General features: G+C 39.9%; 1 protein-coding gene across 2 annotated transcripts in view; it reads left to right on the forward strand.

Moving 5' to 3' along the window:
* Positions 1 to 14,546, forward strand: part of ARMT1 (acidic residue methyltransferase 1) — a 138,518-nt gene that overhangs the window by 61,939 nt on the left and 62,033 nt on the right. Inside the window, exons 2-4 of one of the 2 annotated variants that reach the window (XM_014532145.1) lie at positions 3,551 to 3,706; positions 3,952 to 4,051; positions 13,959 to 14,283. The gene's annotated coding sequence lies outside the window, so the exon portion shown is untranslated. The remainder of the gene's footprint in view (positions 1 to 3,550; positions 3,707 to 3,951; positions 4,052 to 13,958; positions 14,284 to 14,546) is intronic. The other variant, XM_014532147.1, reaches the window with a different exon arrangement.

The following is a 14,546-nucleotide window of genomic DNA, read 5'->3' on the forward strand; positions in this document are numbered from 1 at the left end:
TTGTCTCCTGCCTTCCTGTGTTTCTGTGGTAGGTCACATTTTCCCCCTTCCAGTGTATTTAATGTTCACTCCATTTTCAGATCTTTTAGAAAGTAGAAGGAAGATTGGTTCTTACCAAAGACACTTCCAATATTGATTCTCATTAGCCATGCATTTTTGGGGGCAGCCTCTGACGACAGTGTCTTCAGGAATTTGCACCCCCCCCCCCCCCCCGGGGGTGCTCAATGAATGACTGATAGGTGACACATTCCAGCATTTAAAGTAACTTTGAAACTTCTGAGGTGATGCTGTTGAAATTGAAGTCTGAAGGATGAGAAGGATCTGCTAGAAAGCCTGACCAATTAGATCAACTAGTACTGATTGAGCGGATTAGGAATATAGAATTGGGAGTTTTCCATAAGTGTGTGCCTCTTTGAATACTGTTTTATTCCTTCAATATTGTGATCAGCTTCCCATTTGTTAGAAATTCTTAAAAAATGTGATTTTTAAAGTGGCTATACCATTTCATCATATAGCTAGATCATATTTTCTTTTGCTATGTCGTTTTCAAAACTTTTGCTATTATAAAAGAAACGGAAGTGAACATCTCAGGCAACTTAGTGCCACTAAGACTTGCAAGTCTTCAGTGACTGTGAATCATTTGAAGCCACCATCCTCCCAGAAAGTGTTTATATTAGACTTATAGCCCCAAACTATTGAGTAATTGCTTTATACGAGAAGGGAAGTTGCTTTTTTTCCTTACTTAAAAAATTCATGCTATATACCAGTGATTCCTAAAGTGGGCGCTACCACCCCCTGGTGGGCGCTGCAGCGATCCAGGGGGGCTGTGATGGCCACAGGTGCATTTGTTTTAACTTTTTTTGTATTACCTTTCTATTCTGAGTTCAATAAATAGTTTCATAATTTCAAACTTCAATGTTTCTAATTTACACCTTTCTTTACTATATTTTACGAAAAAGGTAGAAACATTAATACATATATCTTTCTGTTTAATTGCTATTAAAATTTAAAAAAAATTAATTTCCAGGGGGCGCTGAGTAATATTTTTTCTGGAAAGGGGGCGGTAGGCCAAATAAGTTTGGGAACCACTGCTATATACCATGCTGATGACTTTCAATTCTGCTTGAGTTCAATACAAAGTTTAGGCACAAGGGGGAGATCCGTTAGCATAAAAAAGCGGCTAGATTTTTCTTCTGTACTATTTACTACAGAGATTTCAGCAGGAAACGCTGGCCGAGTATAATTTTCATTGTTGACTGCACACATTCCTGTGGTTTCAACTTTCAAATCATTACGCTGGAGCCAGGGTTCTGGCATCTGCCGTGGTAAAACACAGGTCAAAGACAATACAATTGTGTCCTCATGCTTTTCTTGGCTGAATTTTTTTGTATATGTACAATACAACAAAACATTACAGTGGTTTATTGTAGAAGTATATCAAAACGTGAATTTGGAAGCAAAATTAAAATTCAGGAAAAATGGAAAAAAGAAATAGCATTGTAACAATGTAGAAAAGTCACACAAGAAACTTAGTAAGAAAATAAAAATGATTTCTTTCTAGCCCAGCCAGTGTGGCTCATTGGTTGAGCATTGACCTATGAGCCAGGAGGTCATGGTTCCATTCCCAGACAGGACACATGCCTGGGTTGTGAGCTCCATTCCCAGTGTGGGGTGTGCAGGAGGCAGCCAATCAATGATTCTCTTTCATCATTGATGTTTCTGTTTCTCCCTCTCCCTTCCTCTCTGAAACCAATAAAAATATATACATTTTAAAAGATTTCTTTCTATTTGCTTATAATCTGTGCTTGAAGGAAAGAAGCGATACTATCTTTATTTCCTTATTTTGTAAATTTTAGTACAGCAAATTTCTACGATTGAAAAAATTTAAAGGAACTAATATTCCAATTCTATTGCACATTTAAGAAGGTACAAATTGAGCTTGGTTTGTCTCCAACAGAGAGTTTTGGTGTCCAAGGAGTTCAGCAGACAGAATCCAGGTGGCCTGAAAACTTGGGTGGGGAACATGTCATCTTTATTTTTATGAATATCGAATTGAAATTTAGTATTCCATTTTGAATATGGGCCACGAACCTCAGCAATATTAGCTGTACCTGTGCTTTTGTCACTTGTAGAAACCACAGATCTTTTCATATGATGTCACAGTGGTTTTAGCTATTTTGAAATACTATTTTATCACTGTCAAAAATTTAGATATCTTATTTGGAAAAGTTTATGGCATGAAAGCAAGTTAAGATCACCTTATTTTTCTCCGTTTCTTTCAATTTTCCTTTACTTTTCACAAAGTTGGTGAAAGGCATGTTAGGTTTATTTTTATTTTTTATTTCTTGCAGGAAAGAGAAGACACTTTATACTGTCTTTTCTCTTCCCATCTCACACTTCACTTAATACCAATGGGCACTTAGGCTGTTACCAAATCTTAGCTATTGTAAATTGTGCTGCTATGAACATAACGGTGCATACATCCTTTCTGATTGGTGATTCTGTTTTCTTGGGATATATTCCTAGAAGTGGTATTACTGGGTCAAATGGAAGTTCCATTTTTAATTTTTTGAGGAAACTCCATACTGTTCTCCACAGTGGCTGCACCAGTCTGCATTCCCACCAGCAGTGCACGAGGGTTCCTTTTTCTCTGCATCCTCGCCAGCACTTGTCATTTGTTGATTTGTTGATGACAGCTATTCTGACAGGTGTGAGGTGGTACCTCATTGTCATTTTGATTTGCATCTCTCGGATGATTACTGACTTGGAGCATATTTTCATATGTCTCTTGGCCTTCTGTATGTCCTCTTTTGAAAAGCAGCACAATATTAAGTGCTTTACTCATAATGTGGCATAATATCCTCATAAAAATCCTGAAAGCAAATTTTTTATTCCATTAAGCATATAAAAGCACTGAGTCTGCGTGTTTTCAAATAACATAAGGCTACTCAACTAGTCAATGACAGAGCCAAAGTTTAAACTTCTATCTGCTGGACTCCAAAACTCAAGTTAAGGCTTTTATTTGAAGTTACTATGTTATTAGCATAAGTTGTAACCATGTAATTAAATTCTTTTTTAAAATGAGTAAATATACTATCAATGGACATATGAGCCCTCGGATTAGGTGGATAATAAGCCCTATTATGAGTTAATAAATATTTTAAAGTCTCTGTAGAAGAAAAAAAAACTGACCTAAATATCAATTTTATGCTTTATTTTTTCAAATATATTTTTATTGATTTCAGAGATGAAGGGAGGGAGGAGGAGGAGAGAGAGAGAGAGAGAGAGAGAGAGAGACAGAGACAGAGACAGACAGACAGACATCAGCGATAAGAGAGAATCATTGATTGGCTGCTTCCCGCATGCCCCACCCTGCGGATTGAGCCCCAAACTCGGGCAAGTGCCCTGACTAGGAATCGAATCATGACCTTCTGGTTTATAGGTGAACACCCAATCACTGAGATGACTCAACTTTATGCTTTAAAATAATTTGGAATGGAGGCGGCTGAGAATATATTATTTTTCTGTATCATTATATTTCCTATCATAGGGCACATACGAATTCATGGAATTTTACAATAGGCTGAACACCACATTTTGAAAGGAAGTCTTCTGCAAAACCTTTGATGTAGAGGGCTGAGCATCAGCAAACCCAGAAATGAAAGGATGCCTCTTATGTTTCATGCCACCAACCAGCTGAAAAACAGTGGGTAGTTATTTTGAAAGGAAATTATTCTTGAGAACAGATGGAAGTGATTTGACAAGAATGAACTGGCTCATTCTTCCAACCAAAAATTGTTTTTCTGTCTTGGTGCAATCTAAAATTTGTTCATATAAATGATTACCCTTCTTGCCCAATCTTTGATAGCATTACTGATAAGTCATTTAAAATTAAATGAGGCACAATTTTATATTAATCTGTAAAAGTATGCTTTAATTTTATATTTCTAGTTCCTTTCTCATCAGTTCCCAAATGGAATGTGATTTGAACGGCTGAAACCCTAATAATGGAATCTTAGAGAAGACCCATCAGTGACTGTTCATTATTGAGGTAAGTTCTTGTTCAAAGAGTTGGTAACATGGGCAAGGGATCTGAATTTCAGTTCCAGCTCTATTACTAATTAACTATGTGATTTTCAGCTAGGTGTCCAATTATTCTGCTACTTAATGTCCTTATACATAAGCGGAAACTCATTTTTAGCTCTGTCTCTGATCTAATTTCATGATCTAATTGTCTATGTATGTTTGTTTGTTTGTTTGCCATACACCAAGACAGGTAATCCTATTTACTCTTATGGCACAAAAGTTGGCATTTTGCCTTTATGGAAAATTCTACTTCCTTCTTTCTACTTTGTTTATGTCATTTTTTTCTTCATGGAAAACTCTAGTTTTTCTCTATATTCATCTCTGTTTAACCCATTGAAAGACTGGCTGATTTCCCTTGTGATTCTGATGTATAAGATGATGATCCCTGCCACTTTTTGCTGATACCATTAATTTTATTTTAAAAACCATACAAAAGTACTATAGAGCAAATACATTTAAAAGTTATTGTTTTGAGGTAACATTTGGCCTAACCCCCCAAAACTCCCTCACGCTATATCTGTATAGTCTCCTGTGCCCCCAACCCCAAACTCCTGGCACCATAGATCTGTTGTTTATACTTATAGCTTTGTCCTTTCCAAAATGTCTTAGAAATGAAATCATACAATACACATCTTTGGAGATCGGCTTCTTTCACTCAGCGTAATGCCCTTGAGATTCATCTATGTTACTGTTTGTATCAGGATTTCAAGAGACTCTAAGCCATTCGGCTGTAAAAACGAGCCATGGCTTGAGAATGTTGGGACCTAAATGTTTTTCAGCTGGAAAGAGTAATAATCAGTTTCTACAAATTCTCTGGGGAATTCATTATTTTATTTATTTCACAATTATTTACTGAGCAACAATTAAGTCTTAGGTACTGTTTTCAGTGTTGGAGATATAGTAATGAACAAACTAAAAATCCATCCTCCAGGAGCTTACTGTCCAGTGGGGGGAAAGAAACAAGTCTGTGAAAGATTTCATATCAGGAAGTGATGTGTCCTGGGGAGGAGAGTGGGGGAAGAAGAGGCTATTTTCGACAGAGTGGTCAGAGAAAGCCACTCCAGCAGGTCAGATTTTATTACAGAGCCCAATAAAGTACATGAAGTAGCCAGGCAGCCATCTGGGAAGTGAGAGGTCCAGCCGTAGGGAAATACGGGTATGAAGGGCCCTGGGGTGGGCATGTGCTTGCCATGTTTCAGGAAAAACAAGGAGGTGTGGACAGAGCGCTGGGGAGACTGGCCAGGTCAGGTGGGGTCTTGAGGACCATGGAAAGGACTTGGAGTTTTTTGTTTTTTGTTTTTGTTTTTTTTGCAGAGGGGAAGGGAGAAGGAGAGGAATAGAGAGTTAGAAACAACGATGAGAGAGAAACATCGATTCAGCTGCTTCCTGCACACTCCCTACTGGGGATGTGCCCGCAACCAAGATACATGCCCTTGGCTGGAATCGAGCCTGGCATCTTTCAGTCCGCAGGCCGACGCTCTATCCACTGAGCCAAACCGGTCAGGGCAAGGACTTGGAGTTTTTATTCCAGGTGTGATGGGCAGCCTTTTCCAGTGAGGCCTTTCCCAACCTACTAGCATTGTCAGGTACTTTTACATGGTAATTGTGGCTGATTTACCAGGGGAAATAAAGGCAGTGTGCACTCAGAAACCAGTGTGCGGAGTCAATGATGAAACCTACGGACATCTGTGCCTGGGTAGGCTGAGGTGTTCGCTTCTTCAAAAGATGATTAGCTGTGTACTTGGCTTCCTGTATCTTGCTTCTTCCTTTTCTTTCTCTTTTATTAGAGGCAGTTTTATAGACCAAAGAAATTTATGGCTAGTAATGCAAGCTTTAAAAGAGGGTATTTTAATTGAGGTCATATCAGTGAATCAGCAGAAGATAAAATCTCTTTCCAAAAATTAGACTATTTTGGTGATGTTGTTGAGAGAGGAGTAGATGAGGATCACTTTATAGGTATGTATAGGGTTGGCTCAACCTCAATTAGTAATAGAAGGTCGCCTGGTCTGAATCAAGAAAGCCATTGCAGTGTTTTTGAAGACTTTTGTGAAAACCTCAGCGGGCAGTTAGAATCAGCCCCAAGAAGCCAAAGCAGTGCATGAGGAACAGTCTTCGCTCTCAACTTCCACAGACTTTTTTTTTTTTTAAACAAGGATTATTTGTTGCTTTTTGAAAGAAAGTTGGCATCATTTGAAAAGAAACCTAAAGCATGTCTAAAGTGGGGTTAGGAAGATCCCACACTCCCCACCCGAAGCCATAAGATTTTCCAAAATAATCAGGACATTTAAAGGATCCAGAAGAAGCTGGGTGTTGCTTAATTTAGAAACCGCATTTGCTTTTAAAAGTTGATTTTAATGGAATGTTTGGCAAATTATCATATTTTGGGGTGGAATTTTTAACATTGGTCCTTCAAAAACTTCAACTTGTGGGAGCAAAAACGAACCTGAAGAAAAAAAAAAAAGCCTTTATTTTTCAGCTCTGTCTTCGAGTAGTCCTGCCTGGGCATACGGTGGCCTCGGGGGCCCCTGGGCCTCTGCTCTTGAACACTCCAGCACGTCCTGTGAATGGATGAGGATTCTGAGTGAGGACGAGGTCCCTGGGGGTGACTTCGTGGCCACAGGCTTGCAGGCATTGAGGGTGGAACCTTACTCTTAAAAGATTTGAAGGCGTACTTATTAATTTAGGTGAGAAATGAAGCTGTCACAGACGGACAAGACAGTAACTTTGGAGGCCCATCACTTTCCCCCCGGGCCTCCACTGTGCAATGGCCTCACCGTGATTATCATATTCTTTTTTGTACGTGCGCTAATGTGTTCAGTGAAGCACAGTGCTGTCCTGGCTGGGGAAATAGTGTCTTTATAAGGTGCTTGCATATCTCCGCTTTGGCTTAATCAAAGGCGGCCAATTGATTCCTAAGTTCTTGGAGATGAGGCAGCTCTGTTGCTTCCAGTGACCACTGCACCCTCTTTCTCACATTCTCATTTTCCGAAGGTATGGAACATGCTTAAAGAATTTGTTCTCATGTGCTGAGTAGTAAAAAAAAACCTAAAAAACAACAAACTTTTTTAAGCCTATGATCTTCCAAAGTTTTGAGTAACTTAGACTAAGAATAAACACTTTGCTTTTCAAATCCTTTTTTGCAGTGTCTTGTGCGGGAATGTTCTATTCCGTGTTTGAGAATATAATGCTAATAGCTAACACTTCTGTACATACTTTGTTCCAGATTCTGTACTAGGCACTTTACATGCATTAACGCATGCAATCCTTGCAACAACCCCAGCGTTAAGAACTGTTATTACCTCTGTAATACAGATGGGGAAGTAGGCCCAAGGAGGTGGACAAATTTTCCCAGGATCACAAGGCTAGGAAATGGCAAAGCCAGGATTTCATTCCAGGCAGCCTGGCTCCAGGATCCGGCCATTTAGCCACTGTTTGAAGGCCTCCAAGTCCAGGGATAAATTCAAGGACTTCTAGTATTCTTAAAAAGGACAAGATCTCTCACTGCAATAGTCAATATTATTTTATATTAGTTTAAGGTGTACATCATAGTGGTTAGACAATCATATACTTTACAAAGTGTCCCCGCTGTATTTCCAGTACTCACCTGGCACCACGGGTTGGCTTTTGACTGGGAAAAACCTGCCATCATGTATCAGTTCTAATTTTTCAGTAATATATCTACCGAAGTGATGCAGCAGTGATATTCTTTCAATATTGTAAACGGCTCTTTTAAAGATGACATTGCTTTATGATCACCACAAATATTTTTGTAAGCATCATGGCTTCATTTTTCTTCAAAGAATTTCATAATCTCTTTGACGCTTCCGAAAGTATTATGCACAATGAATTTTGACCCCTGCCTCTTTTTGCTGATACTATTAATTTTATTTTAAAAACCACACTTAAGTACTATAGGGTAAATACATTTAAAAGTTATTATTGTTTTTTTTCAAGTAACATTTGGCCTGCTTTTGAAGCATGATAAATTCTGCAAATCTTTGAACTTATTTTTACTCTTTCCTTTATTTTTTCATCACTAAAGACTTTCAGATATAGAATAAAAAATACTAGGAGGCAGAAAAAATAACAAGATTTATAGATTTTTTCCCCCCAGCATTCTGTCATGTGTGACAAATTTCCAAAACATTGTATTAGTAGGGTGTTTTGGAAAATCTATTTTTAATTCAGGTGGATAGTTTTGAACAAGAATATATAATTAAAAAACATATTATATGGTCATATACCTGAATTGGTTGGAAGTACATTTGGCTTATACCATTTAATTATCACATTATTAAATATTAGTCATTTAATGGCAGTTGTCACAATGAAAATATTTGTAGATTTAAACTTGCAATTCAAAGACACCAACCATTCTGTATAATAAACAAACATCAGATCATACAAACTGCAATATGAATGTCAAGTTTAATCAGTGACAGGTTGCCATGGAATGCAGACGGTTTTTGTTCTTCATAGAAGTTATGTTCTATAAAGTTGCTTCAAACACTACTTTAGCAAATCCTGAACTATTGCTGTTGGGGGAGATACAGTGTTTGCCTTTGGTCACAGCATTTTCATTAACTGATCAATATAGAACCTTGTTCTATGTGCATTTCTGTTTAAAGATACTTTAATATTTATTGTAGATTCAATAACGTTGAACTCACAGCCAGCAGCACTAAACCCAGGCCTCAGTGCAGCTTCTCTAACACACTGTTTTCTCCATGACATACATCGCAGCCTTATTATGCTTAGGAACACTAGCCAGAACTTCAGCACTAAGAATGGAGTCATTTTAAACAGTGAAATCACTCCCTCCCGCAGAAAAAGCACAAAAATGCAAAAAAAAAAGAAGTTGCACTTAATAGACCTTGAACCAGACCCTTGTTTACAGTAGAAACTGAAACCAGAAGGCAGAGTGTCACCTTGTGGGACCTCAGCTGGGGACGTGCATGCCAATGACTCAGATCTTTCACCACTCTGTGCATCGGTGATTGACCGAGAAAGAATTGTGAGTATTGGCCTGGGGGTTGCAATTCAATTTCAGTGAGTAGGTGAATTCACAAGTATGGAATTCACAAAGATATGTGCTGATCAGAAAACCATTTTTTTAAAAAAAAATTTAGAAACTTAAGTTGCTCTATTTTACTAAGTTTTGTTTACTTTTTAATTACAGTTGACATTCTATATTATATTAGTTTCAGGTGTACAGCATAGTGGTTAGACATTTATATAACTTACGAAGTGAACCCCTGATGAGTCTCGCGTTCACCTGGCACCATACATAGTCATTACAATATTCGTGACTATATTTCCTAAGCTGTACTTTACATCCCCATGACTATTTTGTAACTGCCAATTTGTACTTAATCTTTTCCCCTTTTTCACCCAACCGCTCAACACCTCTCCCATCTGGTGACTGTCACTTTGTTCTCTGTATCTATGAGTTTGTTTCTGTTTTGTGTGTTTATTTAGATTCCGTATGCAACTGAAATCATATGGTTTTTGTCTTTCTCTGTCCGACTTATTTTACTTAGCATAATACCCTTTATGTCCTCCCATGTTGTCACAAATGATAATATTTCATTCTTTTTATGCTGAGTAATAGTCCATGGTATATACGTAGTACCACAGCTTTTTTAGCCACTCGTCTATTGATGGGCACTTGGGTTGCTTCCATAGCTTGGCTATTATAAATAATGCTACAGTGAACATAGGGAAGCATATATCTTTTTGAATTTGGATTTCTTCGGGTAAATATCCGGAAGTATTTGTTATTGATATTATCACACTGCCAGAGTGTCTCAAACATTGAACTCATCCACTCTGCCGGGTGTGTTACCCTGTGCAATCCCAGAAGTAGGATTGCTGGGTCATATGGCAGTTCTATTTTTAATTTTTTGAGGAACCTCCATACTGTTTCTTATAGTGGCTGCACCAATTTGCAGTCCCACCAACAGTGCACAAAGGTTCCCTTTTCTCCACATCCTTGCCCACTTTTTCCTACTGCATAAATCCAAGCAACTGGTATATATCGAACCTTTTAGAAAAGACACTTTAGTCATATAAGTTGAAAAAATGTCATAATAAGTGTGTAAATCCCACATCTTCGAAAATCAACAAAAGTGTAATAAATATACAAAGAAATTTCAAAATAGCAAAAAGTTCTCTATTGTGAATGGTGGCCTTTGAAATGTAGTGCGCTGTGCAGGGCACCACCTGAGCAATCGTATCTGGCAGTCTGGACTGAGCATGGGTTGCACAGGGTAACACACCCGGCAGGGTGGATGGGCGCAGTGTTTGAGACACTCTGGCAGTGTGATAATAGCAGTAACCAAGAACTTGGAGGCCTCACTTGAAAGACCTGTACTGCCATTTATATGGTGTGAACATGAGCAAGCTCCCTCGCTGAACTGTAGTTTTCAATTTGTAATAAGAGGATAATAATATCCACCCCAAAGAGTTGATTTGAGGAGGAAAAATAATAACCTCTGAAAATTATTTCTTAAAAAAAATGAGGTCTATGATGTTAAGATTTTTCCTCTTTTCCAATAAACGGTGGGGTTTCCTTGAAAGTTTTAGAACAGAAGTAATCTGATCAGGTTTAGAAAAACAATTCTTGCATGGGTTTGAAAATAGATTAGCTAGCTGCGAGGGGATGTGGAGGGGAGAGGAATCAAGGACGGCCTTTAGGGCACTTGCTTCACCTCAGACTTCCCATAATCCTCCTGATTAGTGATTTCTTGGTTTTGTTTTTTTTTAAGAGACACATGGGGAGGTGGTGGTTCTGACAGTTTGCCAGAAAGTGTTCTCTCCCCTTGGAATCGAAAAATATTAATATCGATTGTCCAGTTAATCCTTCTAAGTTTTTCCTAAAATATTAAACTATTTTAAACCTGAAAGTTTACAACTGAAAGATCACTTCGGTAAGGCTATGAAGGATGGTATTATGTATAATACATCTTTTTGACTAGTTGAGGAAATGTAGATGAAAACTTGTTGAATTTAAAGTAAAATAAAGTCCAGAAAATATATATTTTCATGGATGTTTTTCAGGAAATTATATTTACTCAGCTAAAATATTTTTAAAGTACTTTCAATTTTTGATAAGGATTTTGCTCTTGAAAAGAACAGCCTGTAATTTAACAACGAAACCCAAGGTCCTTGGGCTGGTTATTTTCCATGTAGCCAGGTATCAGTGGTTCTCTAAGCTTAATTAGCCTATAGGAAAGTTATGAAATGGATCACATTTATTTTAGGTATAAAATCTATTGGAACAGTCATATGTATGGGGAAATAAAAGAAACTAGACTTTAAAAGTAAGTGTCTGTAAATTTATGTAGATTTTTGGAAGTGACACTGGTAAATTGTTTTGCAACTAGCTGTGTTGTCTTATTAGAACAAATAAAGGACTGGATTTGTTCTAGGACGAATTGATAAAACGAAAATCATTGCTAAAGACTCTCTTCTTCAAGAGATCAAATAGAGATCAGCAAAACTCCTGAACCAAGTCCAAGCAAGGGTTGAGAGTGGCTCTGAGGACGCTTCAGTGCTGTGTCAGTTATGGAAGCAGTAGAGTTTGGTGGTCTGTATTTCACCAAAGAATCTTCCGTTAGACAACTGAAGTCGTTGTTTGCTGTCTTTGGCAGCATTTCATTCAGTTGCTAAGGAAAATATGTCAATCAAACATAGTCATCTAAAACCATCTGTAGACAACTAAAATGTCATAGGAGTGGTTTCAGTGACAGGTTTCTAAATATAAGTAAAAGCCCCCAAAGTCGTTATCATATTGTAAGTTTTCTTATGAGAAACATGTATACTGGCAAGACAAACAAGCAAACAAGAAAGCCCCGAAATAAAAGCCCAAGGGCCAGAAGAGAGATGGTCTTCACTGCCTCTCCCAGCTACGCAGGAGGCATTTTTATCTGGTCTCTGATATGTTTGTGTAACACACATGTCAGCAAGCCAGCTTCATAAACATATTTCAGGATAACATTTAACATGATAGCAGAACGAGCTGGAAATTCTGGTTTCAGCTGGCTATGCGCAGGGCTCCCTGTTCCCAAACTGTAAAATATGTTTGCTTTCCCCTATCAGTGCCTCAGACTAAATTTGTCCCAAATTGAACTCTCTCTTCTGTCTCCACTGCTTTATCTCCTCGCTGCCTTTCAGGCCTCAGCAGGCTTTCAGCTGGCTGGGAACCTCAGACCCAGGTTGATTCCACCTCGAAATCTTCCCCTTCCCACCATCACCACCGCCACTCCCACCTGTCCCTGCTCTCACCTGGCCTGTGACAGCCCTTCCTGCAGGCCTTCTCGTTCTCCCCGTCTCCTCCAACACCCCCCGCCTCAAACCCCACCCCCAAAGGTTGCCCTGCCATCTTCCTTTGGGTTCGCATTCATAATGTTGCTCTTCAAATGCTTGGCTAGCAGAAGAGTTCCTGCACCCCATGGTCCCAATTCAGCCTGGCATCCAATGAGGAACATCCCTCTTCCATAAAGAAGTAGTTGGAGGTGTATTTGGTCCCACAGCGGGTGGCTTCCTGAACTGAGGTCATCATATATTGGGCCATCATATATTATGGGTCATCATATATTGCCCACACGAGCGGTTTGGGGAGAAATCTGGCTGGAGCATCTTTGTGCATTTTTACTTCCCTCCCCTGCTTAAACTGTCATCATACTCAGGGTTTCCCCCGCTGCCAGCCTGTATGCTCTACCATCATAGTGCAGGCTAGTCCCAAATTGTAGTCCCCTCCGGGGTCCACGCAGACATACATCCACACCCAGAGTGCTCTCTCTCGGCTCTCCAAGGCACACCACCAGTTGCTGCCTTGAAGAGTCACGTGGCTCATGTCTTAACATTCCAGAAGATTCAAAGGCATCTGGGCAGGAGTCAGGCCAATCACTTTTTCTGTTGCTACTCAACACAAAAGTACACTGCTTGCACTAGAGAAAAACCTGTTTAGCACCGATTAACATTTTTCTCTATTGTGTGTGTTTTTTCAGCTTTATTGAGGTATAACCGACAAATGAAATGGTAAGATATGTAAAATGTGCATAGTGATGACTTGAGATGCACTGTGGAAGGATTCCTCCCATCCACTTAATAAACACGTCCATCATCAACACCAGTGTTTTAAGCCTGCGAAGTCGTATGTTCTGTTGCCATGAAGAAGAGTGATAAGGTTGACCGGAATGACTAGACTTAGACTTTATAAAATTGAATTCTAAAACAGCCGGATGTCGAGTTAACAGAGAAGGGACTTCCTCAGGGTGGTTCTCTTCCAGGGACCTTGAGTTTCACCAGCGGCTGTGACGTGTCTCCTCTAGTGGTGCCATTTCATTGACAATTTAACAAACTCATTGTGATTCTGCTGCAAGGAGAAAGAGCAACCTGGAAACATTTACTACAAACCATACTATTAATAGGAGAGTTATGAAAGTCTTAGTTTCCACTAAGGACTTTTTTCCTTTTTTAAAGAATTGCGTGAAGTGAAAGCATTGAGGTGATTCTGGCGTGGGTATGTGGCAATGTTGCTGTAAAATCAAAAGCCGTTGTCAAGGCCAAGGAATTCTCAGACTTACGGTGGACGCTTGTAGGTGATTGCTTGGATGGAATCCAAGAAAAGCTGCCTCATGTCTGAGTTTGAACTGGGCAAAGTCAGGTGAATGTGGGTTCCATCTTTAGCTTCTGCCACAAATTGTGGGGTTGCTCACCTTCTCTGTGCTTGAGTCTTATGGTCTGGGGTCTGACCCTTTGTCTCTGCTGAGCTATACACCCTTGGACAATATATTTTCTTTCCCTGGGACCGGTAACTCATTTTAAAAAGACCCAATCCTAATATCCACTTCATAATCTTGTTTTAGGTGCGGTCAGCCATGGGAAACACAGAACAGCTCTTAAAAGAACGCACGTGTTTCATGAGAGGCTATGGCTCTTACTAACAGAGTTGCGATTAGGTGCATTTCCCGCAGCCTTGCTGGGAAAGTTAAGTGAGAGCACGCCCCCCCCAGGACAGGCCGCACAATCAGGGGAGCCCAAACCCAATGAAAACGCACTGCGCTCGGTTCCCAGATCTGCATGAACTTCAATCCTTAACCAGCACCGCCCTTCCCCCGGCTCCCCGCAACCGCACAGCCTTCGAGCCCACGAAGCTGGCCCTGGAGCTTGGAGCAGAAGCATTTGCACACAGTAAGTGCTACATAATTGCTCCTTCACCTTTGCGTCAACACGCGCCTCCACCTCGCGCACGCCAGCACCGCTCACACTGGCCACTGGCTGTCACTTGTCCCCCAACACAAGCGGAATCTCGGTGAAGATCACCTCCAACCCCGCTGTCCCCCAGGCGCTCTGGCAAGTGTCCGTGGCTCAGCCAAGCCTCGGCCTGGCCAGATGGGGCCCTGGAAGCCAGAAGACACCCTCGGGAGGATTGGGGTCGACCCCGGGTGCTCGGG

Source organism: Myotis brandtii, unplaced genomic scaffold, assembly GCF_000412655.1.
Source record: "Myotis brandtii unplaced genomic scaffold, ASM41265v1 scaffold847, whole genome shotgun sequence".
Classification (NCBI taxonomy): Eukaryota; Metazoa; Chordata; class Mammalia; order Chiroptera; family Vespertilionidae; genus Myotis; species Myotis brandtii.